This window comes from Ranitomeya imitator, unplaced genomic scaffold (assembly GCF_032444005.1).
Source record: "Ranitomeya imitator isolate aRanImi1 unplaced genomic scaffold, aRanImi1.pri SCAFFOLD_1630, whole genome shotgun sequence".
Lineage (NCBI taxonomy): Eukaryota > Metazoa > Chordata > Amphibia > Anura > Dendrobatidae > Ranitomeya > Ranitomeya imitator.
In genome coordinates, this window is record NW_027193998.1 from 11,259 (window position 1) to 21,525 (window position 10,267).

The 10,267-nt window shown below is 42.9% G+C and overlaps 1 non-coding gene across 1 annotated transcript; it reads right to left on the bottom strand.

Moving 5' to 3' along the window:
* Positions 1-9,960: 9,960 nt before the first annotated feature.
* Positions 9,961-10,032, bottom strand: TRNAE-UUC (transfer RNA glutamic acid (anticodon UUC)). The gene has a single exon. It is a non-coding gene; the product is annotated as a tRNA-Glu (tRNA).
* Between the last annotated feature and the right edge of the window lie 235 nt (positions 10,033-10,267).

The following is a 10,267-nucleotide window of genomic DNA, read 5'->3' on the forward strand; positions in this document are numbered from 1 at the left end:
ATCGACGTAGATGTCATAATGGTTGCCATGGCGACAATGATGTCATAAAGGTTGCCTCGACCAATCAGCGACGGGCACAGTCTGCCGCGAATTCTGGAATCATCATTGTCCATATACTACGGGGACATGCATATTCTAGAATACCCGATGCGTTAGAATCGGGCCACAATCTAGTATTATATAATAACACAGCCACATAGTATATAACACGGCCTCCCCCATAAAATATAATATACCTCCCATAGTATATATCAAAGCCCGCATATAATATAGCACAACTTGCATAGTATATAGCACAGCCTGCATAACATAGCACAGCCCGCGTAGTAGTATACAGCACAGCCCGTGTCGTGGTATACAGCACAGCCCACGTAGTAGTATATACAGCACAGCCCGTGTAGTAGTATATACAGCACAGCCTGTGTCGTAGTATATACAGCACAGCCCGCGTAGTAGTATATACAGCACAGCCCGCATAGTAGTATACACAGCACAGCCCACACAGTGGTATATACACAGCACAGCCCACACAGTGGTATATACACAGCACAGCCCACACAGTGGTATATACGCAGCACAGCCCACACAGTGGTATATACACAGCACAGCCCACATAGTGGTATATGCACAGCACAGCCCACACAGTGGTATATACACAGCACAGCCCACACAGTGGTATATACACAGCACAGCCCACACAGTGGTATATACACAGCACAGCCCACACAGTGGTATATACAGCACAGCCCACACAGTGGTATATATACAGCACAGCCCACACAGTGGTATACACACAGCACAGCCCACACAGTGGTATATACACAGCACAGCCCACACAGTGGTATATACACAGCACAGCCCACACAGTGGTATATACACAGCACAGCCCACACAGTGGTATATACACAGCACAGCCCACACAGTGGTATATACACAGCACAGCCCACACAGTGGTATATACACAGCACAGCCCACACAGTGGTATATACACAGCACAGCCCACACAGTGGTATACACACAGCACAGCCCACACAATGGTATATACACAGCACAGCCCACACAGTGGTATATACACAGCACAGCCCACACAGTGGTATATCCAGCAAAACTCACATCTCATCCCCCCGATAATGGCTCCACACTCTCCTCACCTTTCCTCTTGCCCGCGCTGCTCCTGTCTTGGCGGCTGCAGTCTGCCCGGGACACAGCAGGTGTGCGATGATATGACGTCATCACCCACCTGCAGTGTCAGAGGCAGAGCGGGGAATGATGGGAGAGGGAGCGTCAGCGGACGCTCTCTCCTCCATCATTGCATTGAACTATACCGGCGTCATAGACCTTGGTATAGTTGAATGCGGCGGTGGCACTGGTGGGGGGAGGGGGGAAAGAGTGCAGTGGCCCACTACTGGCACCGGCCCTTCTGGCATTTGGCAGAAGTGCCCGATGGCCAGTCCGGCCCTTGCTTTTACCTTCAGCCAGGGGCATCGCTGGACACCTTTATTTGTGGTCTCGGCCTAGATCATACGTGCTCTGCCCCAGTCATCTGTGACTAAAATCTTCCCTCCTCCCGTCAGCACAGCCTTCAGTTTATGCAGAATGGCTTTGGCAGGCACCAGCCTGGAGGGCCACCATCTGTCAGCTCCTGCTGACTGTCACTGACTCTTCTTGAGGTTCTTTTTAATGTTTTGTCACCCGTTTTGTCTGTCATATTCCATGCGAAAATCACAGTAAATAGTTGCAGTGTGAACATATCCTCCCCGCTCCTTGGCCACCTCTTTAACGCAAACACTGGGTTAGTAATGTCTCCCCTATGTGGCTGTAGGTAAACAGGTGGTTCCTGGTGGTAACATAGAGCCCCGGCCTCACACGCTACTCTTCATGGATACAGTTGAGGAACACATTACTGTTAGTAGGACTTGTCCGACATTTGTTTTACTTTCTCTCCTCTCCATTTCTGAGCTGTGACGTTCTACTACTATCCAGAATCACCAGAAAATGGCTGCTGCATTTCCTTTTATACAGGTTATGATAATTCTTCCTGATTGGTTGTGTTATACCATGTGATGTGATAGCTGCAAGGCATCATGGGGAAGCAGACCAGCCACACCTGAGGTCACGTGACTTTCTGTGGCTGATGAAATCGTCTGAAATTTGAAGAATGGTGTTGGCTGTGTTCATCGATTTACAAGAAGTGACGTGCACATTGTTCAAATTTGTTGGGTTTTGACAATTCTTCAAAATTTGAACAAAATAATTTTGCATCAGAGAAGAAGATTCTGGTTTGGTTTTTATCCTACGTCATGTGGCAAGGCTCGAGATTGACTCATAGGTTCGCTGCTTCCAGTAGGTGTTCATGTCGTCTTCCTCTCTGAAGAGATAATTTGCATATTGAATTTCCCAGAGGAGCGTGCATGGCTTTTAAGTCTCCTCACTCTCACATGCCAGGCTTCGCTTGTCACTCTCCACAAGGAGAAACGTTACCCCATAGTACCCTAGATTGGAAGTAATGAGAAGTCCACTGCTCAGTCCTAACGGCTCCTCGCAGTTTGGTGATGGAGGTATAATCTCGGCGCAGTCATTAGTCGGGCCGTTACTCGCCTGTTGTAGCTCTTCGTAGGGTAAGACCTCGTAGCTCTGCGGTGATGGTCGCCTCACACTGTGACTAGGCTAACTGTGGCCAGGACTAAAAGGGTAAAAAGTCGATTCATCATTTGCTTTTTGTAAAGTCACTTTTTGGTTTTTGTCTTGTAACATTTGTTGACTTTTCATTTCACAACGGCGCATGCGCTTTGTGAATTTTTTGCATCTTTTACCGTTTTTTTTGTGACATTTTGGGGCTGAAAGTCACATCTTCCTCTTTCTTTCTTGCCATACTTGCACAAAAATTACAGATGTGGAAAAAAAAAAAGTTGCTTGGAGGACGAGAGGAAAGAATTGGTGATTTTTGAAAAAGAAAAAAAGAAATCGCAGTTGAATGAATCAAAATCATCAAGAAACTCCACATCCCGTCCACAATGTCAAACATAAAAAGAAGTGCTAAAACAGGAAGCAGACTTAAAAAAAAAGAAGCAAAGTAAAAGATGAACACACCTAGACATAAAAACCTCACAAGAGTGAATCGAGGCCAAAGAGATTAAAAAAAAAAGTTACATTTTGGAAGGGAAGGGAGGAAGGAAATCAGGGAACGAAACCTTCTGTATGGATGATCCGCTATCTGCCACCCTCTGGTAGAAAGTGACGAATTGTAATTATCCTAATAGAAGCCCCACATCAGGAGAGAGAGAAGGAAGAGGTATTGTTAAGGAAAATGAATACTGTGGCTAAAGTGACCCCGTCGGTAATGAGACAATTAATCCTGTAGATAATTCTATAATTCTACCAATAAGTAATAAAATGTCCTTCGAACCGGAATCGAACCAGTGACCTAAGGATGTCTGTGCTCCACTACAGTCCTCCGCTCTACCAGCTGAGCTATCGAAGGCTTGTGTCCTGCCGCTCTCCTGCCGCCATCTCCTCGCTGCGTCTCCAGGTTTACCACCTTCATGACCTTGGGATTTTACATTTTTCCGTGTTCGTTTTTCGCTCCCCTCCTTCCCAGAGCTATAACTTTTTTTTATTTTTCCGTCAATACGGCCATGTGAGGGCTTATTTTTTGCGGGACGAGTTGTACTTTTGAACGACATTATTGGAGGTTTTCTAGAAAACAGGAAAATAATTCCAAGTGCTGTGAAATTGCAAAAAGAGTGCAATCCGACACTTGTTTGACTTTTTTGCTAGGTTCAATAAATGCTAAAACTGAGCTGCCATTATGATTCTCCAGGTCATTACGAGTTCATAGACACCAAACATGTCTAGGTTATTTTTTATCCAAGTGGTGAAAAAAATTCCAAACTTTGCTGAAAAAAAAAAAAATTGCGCCATTTTCCGATACCCGTAGCGTCTCCATTTTTCGTGATCTGGGGTCGGCTGAGGGCTTATTTTTTGCGCGCTGAGCAGATGTTTTTATTGATACCACTTTGTGCAGATAAGTTCTTTTGATTGCCCGTTATTGCATTTTAATGCAATGTCGCGACGACCAAAAAGAACGTAATTCTGGCGGTTCAATTTTTTTTCTCGCTACGCTGTTTAGCGATCAGGTTAATGCTTTTTTTATTGATAGATCGGGCGATTCTGAACGCGGCGATACCAAATATGTGTAGATTTGATTTTTTTAATTGTTTTATTTTGAATGGGGCGAAGGGGGGGTGATTTAAACTATTATATTTTTTTATCTTATTTAACTTTTTTTTTACTTTTGCCATGCTTCAATAGAAGCTGGCACAACTCGATCGGCTCCATAACAGCGATCATCAGATCTTCTTCATACCTACAATACCCATTATGCACAGAACCTGTCACAGGACTTCTGGGAGATTAAGGAATGATCTTTCGCATGTCTGCTACAGCATAAAGAGTAAGGTCCGAGGGCAATTTGAATCTCTGAGGAAAACACTTACAGAAGACACAGAGCAAAAATGACAACAATACTACAACAAACTACGGACCCATCTGATTCATAACAAGGAAAAGAAACTGCACAAATTGCGCCTCAATTCAGAACTCTACACAAACAGATACAAAACAAAGCCTAAACCTGACAACTTGGACAACCACTCCATTCCAGACACAAAAGCATCTAACTGTGTCATTAATCTCTCGGATTATAAACCCAACAAAGTGGAGCTGGCCGTGCTTTCCAGAGGACTCTCATTTTGTCCTACTAAGGCCCTGGATAAAACTGAACTCTGCAGTGATATGGAACATTTTTTCAGGAGACTGCACCTGAGGGAATATTTCAATGATACAGAAGATTCAGAACCCACCTGGACTGAAGGAAAAGGGATCCTAACAACCAAGAAGAGGTCAGACTGGACACCTCCACCGGCCGGGACCCAACCCTCATTTGGATAAATATATAGACTCCTTCAGACTCGTGATAAAATCCACCATCATAGATACTAACAGGACACAAGCATCCAACATCAGGGCCCAGGAGAGAAAGGCCATACGGTCTCTGAAAACCAACAAAGAAATCATCATCAAACCTGCTGACAAGGGAGGTGCAATGGTCATGATGAACACATCAGACTATATGAAGGAAGCAAACAGACATCGTATGGACACACTCTACTACAAAAAATTGGAGTCGGATCCTACACGGGACTATTACAAGGAACTAAACAAGTTGGTATCTTGTCTGCCTGACGAATCCATAAGAGCCAATGACCTGATACCAGAAAGTCCAAGAACAGGGACATTCTACATGCTCCCAAAATCCACAAATCTGGAAACCCAGGAAGACCAATTATTTCATGTGTGGGCACCTTACCGAGCAGGTATCTGGATGGGTGGAGGGTATTCTTAAACCCCTGGTAAAGGATACACCCAGCTTCATTCAGGACACAACCGACCTATTGAATAAACTATCAGCAATAGGTCTTCTACCAGAAGGAACCATCCTGGCCACCATGGATGTGGAATCTTTGTACTCCAATATCCCACACCAGGATGGATTACATGCCTGCAAATTCTTCCTGGAAAACACAGAGACTGATGCAAATTCTGTGGTGAAACTTATAAAATTCATCCTCACCCACAATTACTTTGAATTTGACAGCATGACATATCTACAGGAGACTGGCACAGCAATGGGAAGTAAAATGGCCCCACAGTATGCAAATCTTTTCATGGCCGAGCTTGAAAGTGACTTTTTGTCCTCATGTCCCATCAGGCCTCTGGCGTACTACCGCTACATTGATGACATTTTAATCATCTGGACGGAGTCTGAGCCGCAGCTAAAGACGTTCCATGAACAGTTTAATCAATTTCATCCTACCATTAACTTGACACTCAACTACTCCTGCACTGAAATTAACTTTTTGGACACCATCATTAAGCTGCAGAACAATAAAATAGAGACATCCCGGTATCAGAAGCCAATCGACCGCCCAACATACCTTAAATGGGACAGTTTCCATTCAAAACACATAAAAAACGCTATTGTCTACAGCCAAACCATCAGATACAATCGTATATGTTCCAACCCCATGGATAGGGATGAGCACCTTGGTGGCCTCAGAAAGACCTTTTTGAATCAGGGCGACCATCCAAGAACAATTCAAAACCAGATCACAAGAACCACCAGAATATCAAGGAATCACCTGCTACATTACAAAGCTAAAGAAGAAAATAACCGGGTGCCTCTAGTAGTTACCTACAATCCAAATCTGGAGGTGCTAAGGGGAGCTGCACGGAAATTACAACCTTTACTACAAAAAGATGCCCGATTACAATCCATTTTTCCAGACCCCCCACTACTGTGTTTTAGGCAGCCTCCAAATCTAAGAAGTATCATTGCCAGAAGCTCCCTGTCCTCTCCAACAGCTGCAGGAACCTTTCCCTGCAACCAGTAGAAATGTAAAACCTGTCCATTTATAATGACCACGGACAAGATAAAGATCCCCAACTCACATCAGGACTACAAGATCCCAGGTACTTTCAGCTGCGTCACTTCTAATGTGGTGTACCTAATTATTTGTACTAAATGTCCAACTGGGGGTCTGTATGTGGGGGAGACAGGGCAAAAGCTGAGAACAAGAATTAATTCTCACCACCACACAATAAGAGAAAAAAGAATGGATCTACCTGTGGCAATACATTTCTGTATGTCTGATCACAGCACCATTGACCTGAAATTATTTGTATTGAAAGGTAACTTCAAATCTCAAATTGATACTCCGAGATTCTCCTGTCTCTCTATGACGACCTTTGACACTCTCAGTGCAGGAATGAATGTGTCACATGGATTTATGTCTTTTTACATCAATTAAGGAGTTTGCTCCTCAGACCATGTGGGGCATCATAACATAGAACCAGACCCCAATCAGAGGACAATAAAACATTCACACTCCTTATCTAGGAACTTTCCAATATTTATAGACACAACTGTTTATCACTCTCACATAATGACAGCTCTGTGCTGTGTTGTGTATAAATATGTGATTCTTCAGAATGTCTTATAGTCTATGACTATGTAAAGTCTTGTCTAAAGTCCACTTTATGGGAGGATATTAGCGAAGGGAATGAGGATGTCGAGTCCATATGGGTCGAAATTCATGGAGGGAAAAATGGTAACAAAATTCTCATTGGGGTCTGTTACAAACCCCCAAATATAACAGAAACCATGGAAAGTATACTTCTAAATAGATAGATGAAGCTGCAACCCATAATGAGGTCCTGGTTATGGGGGACTTTAACTACCCGGATATTAACTGGGAAACAGAAACCTGTGAAACCCATAAAGGCAACAGGATTCTGCTAATAACCAAGAAAAATTATCTTCACAATTGGTGCAGAATCCAACCAGAGGAGCAGCACTTTTAGACCTAATACTATCTAATAGACCTGACAGAATAACAAATCTGCAGGTGGTCGGGCATCTAGGAAATAGCGACCACAATATTGTACAGTTTCACCTGTCTTTCACTAGGGGGACTTGTCAGGGAGTCACAAAAACACTGAACTTTAGGAAGGCAAAGTTTGACCAGCTTAGAGATGCCCTTAATCTGGTAGACTGGGACAATATCCTCAGAAATAAGAATACAGATAATAAATGGGAAATGTTTAAGAACATCCTAAATAGGCAGTGTAAGCGGTTTATACCTTGTGGGAATAAAAGGACTAGAAATAGGAAAAACCCAATGTGGCTAAACAAAGAAGTAAGACAGGCAATTAACAGTAAAAAGAAAGCATTTGCACTACTAAAGCAGGATGGCACCATTGAAGCTCTAAAAAACTATAGGGAGAAAAATACTTTATCTAAAAAACTGATTAAAGCTGCCAAAAAGGAAACAGAGAAGCACATTGCTAAGGAGAGTAAAACTAATCCCAAACTGTTCTTCAACTATATCAATAGTAAAAGAATAAAAACTGAAAATGTAGGCCCCTTAAAAAATAGTGAGGAAAGAATGGTTGTAGATGACGAGGAAAAAGCTAACATATTAAACACCTTCTTCTCCACGGTATTCACGGTGGAAAATGAAATGCTAGGTGAAATCCCAAGAAACAATGAAAACCCTATATTAAGGGTCACCAATCTAACCCAAGAAGAGGTGCGAAACCGGCTAAATAAGATTAAAATAGATAAATCTCCGGGTCCGGATGGCATACACCCACGAGTACTAAGAGAACTAAGTAATGTAATAGATAAACCATTATTTCTTATTTTTAGTGACTCTATAGCGACAGGGTCTGTTCCGCAGGACTGGCGCATAGCAAATGTGGTGCCAATATTCAAAAAGGGCTCTAAAAGTGAACCTGGAAATTATAGGCCAGTAAGTCTAACCTCTATTGTTGGTAAAATATTTGAAGGGTTTCTGAGGGATGTTATTCTGGATTATCTCAATGAGAATAACTGTTTAACTCCATATCAGCATGGGTTTATGAGAAATCGCTCCTGTCAAACCAATCTAATCAGTTTTTATGAAGAGGTAAGCTATAGACTGGACCAAGGTGAGTCATTGGACGTGGTATATCTCGATTTTTCCAAAGCGTTTGATACCGTGCCGCACAAGAGGTTGGTACACAAAATGAGAATGCTTGGTCTGGGGGAAAATGTGTGTAAATGGGTTAGTAACTGGCTTAGTGATAGAAAGCAGAGGGTGGTTATAAATGGTATAGTCTCTAACTGGGTCGCTGTGACCAGTGGGGACCGCAGGGGTCAGTATTGGGACCTGTTCTCTTCAACATATTCATTAATGAACTGGTAGAAGGTTTACACAGTAAAATATCGATATTTGCAGATGATACAAAACTATGTAAAGCAGTTAATACAAGAGAAGATAGTATTCTGCTACAGATGGATCTGGATAAGTTGGAAACTTGGGCTGAAAGGTGGCAGATGAGGTTTAACAATGATAAATGTAAGGTTATACACATGGGAAGAGGGAATCAATATCACCATTACACACTGAATGGGAAACCACTGGGTAAATCTGACAGGGAGAAGGACTTGGGGATCCTAGTTAATGATAAACTTACCTGGAGCAGCCAGTGCCAGGCAGCAGCTGCCAAGGCAAACAGGATCATGGGGTGCATTAAAAGAGGTCTGGATACACATGATGAGAGCATTATACTGCCTCTGTACAAATCCCTAGTTAGACCGCACATGGAGTACTGTGTCCAGTTTTGGGCACCGGTGCTCAGGAAGGATATAATGGAACTAGAGAGAGTACAAAGGAGGGCAACAAAATTAATAAAGGGGATGGGAGAACTACAATACCCAGATAGATTAGCGAAATTAGGATTATTTAGTCTAGAAAAAAGACGACTGAGGGGCGATCTAATAACCATGTATAAGTATATAAGGGGACAATACAAATATCTCGCTGAGGATCTGTTTATACCAAGGAAGGTGACGGGCACAAGGGGGCATTCTTTGCGTCTGGAGGAGAGAAGGTTTTTCCACCAACACAGAAGAGGATTCTTTACTGTTAGGGCAGTGAGAATCTGGAATTGCTTGCCTGAGGAGGTGGTGATGGCGAACTCAGTCGAGGGGTTCAAGAGAGGCCTGGATGTCTTCCTGGAGCAGAACAATATTGTATCATACAATTATTAGGTTCTGTAGAAGGATGTAATTCTGGGGATTTATTATGATGGAATATAGGCTGAACTGGATGGACAAATGTCTTTTTTCGGCCTTACTAACTATGTTACTATTTTACTATATGAAGAGACCTGTGTAGTCTCGAAAGCTGCAATTTGTTACCATCTTTTCAGTTAGCCATTAAAAGGTATCAACCACTGAGGACTCTTAATTCTAAATATATTTTTATAATATATTATACATGTACATTATTTACTGATCAATAAAACAACTGACTGTAACAATAAGGACACAGCAAAAAAAAAAAAGCTAACATCTTCCCATACCGGGAGTCGAACCCGGGCCGCCTGGGTGAAAACCAGGAATCCTAACCGCTAGACCATATGGGAGAAGCTGTGAACATGCAGTGCCAGCAATGATCTGAGACCCTGAGATCCGACCTGTGGAGATGACACAGGAGACACTGGATGTTCTTCCTTTAGTCGGATTCCTCCATTTATGTGGCAGATACAAGTGACAGTGGCTGCTGGAGTCACATCACAGGCTTGTGCCGCCCGTCACTTCATGCAGCCTCCTCCCATCTCTTCCTGTAGCCGACTCCTTATTATGGCTGATGAATATATT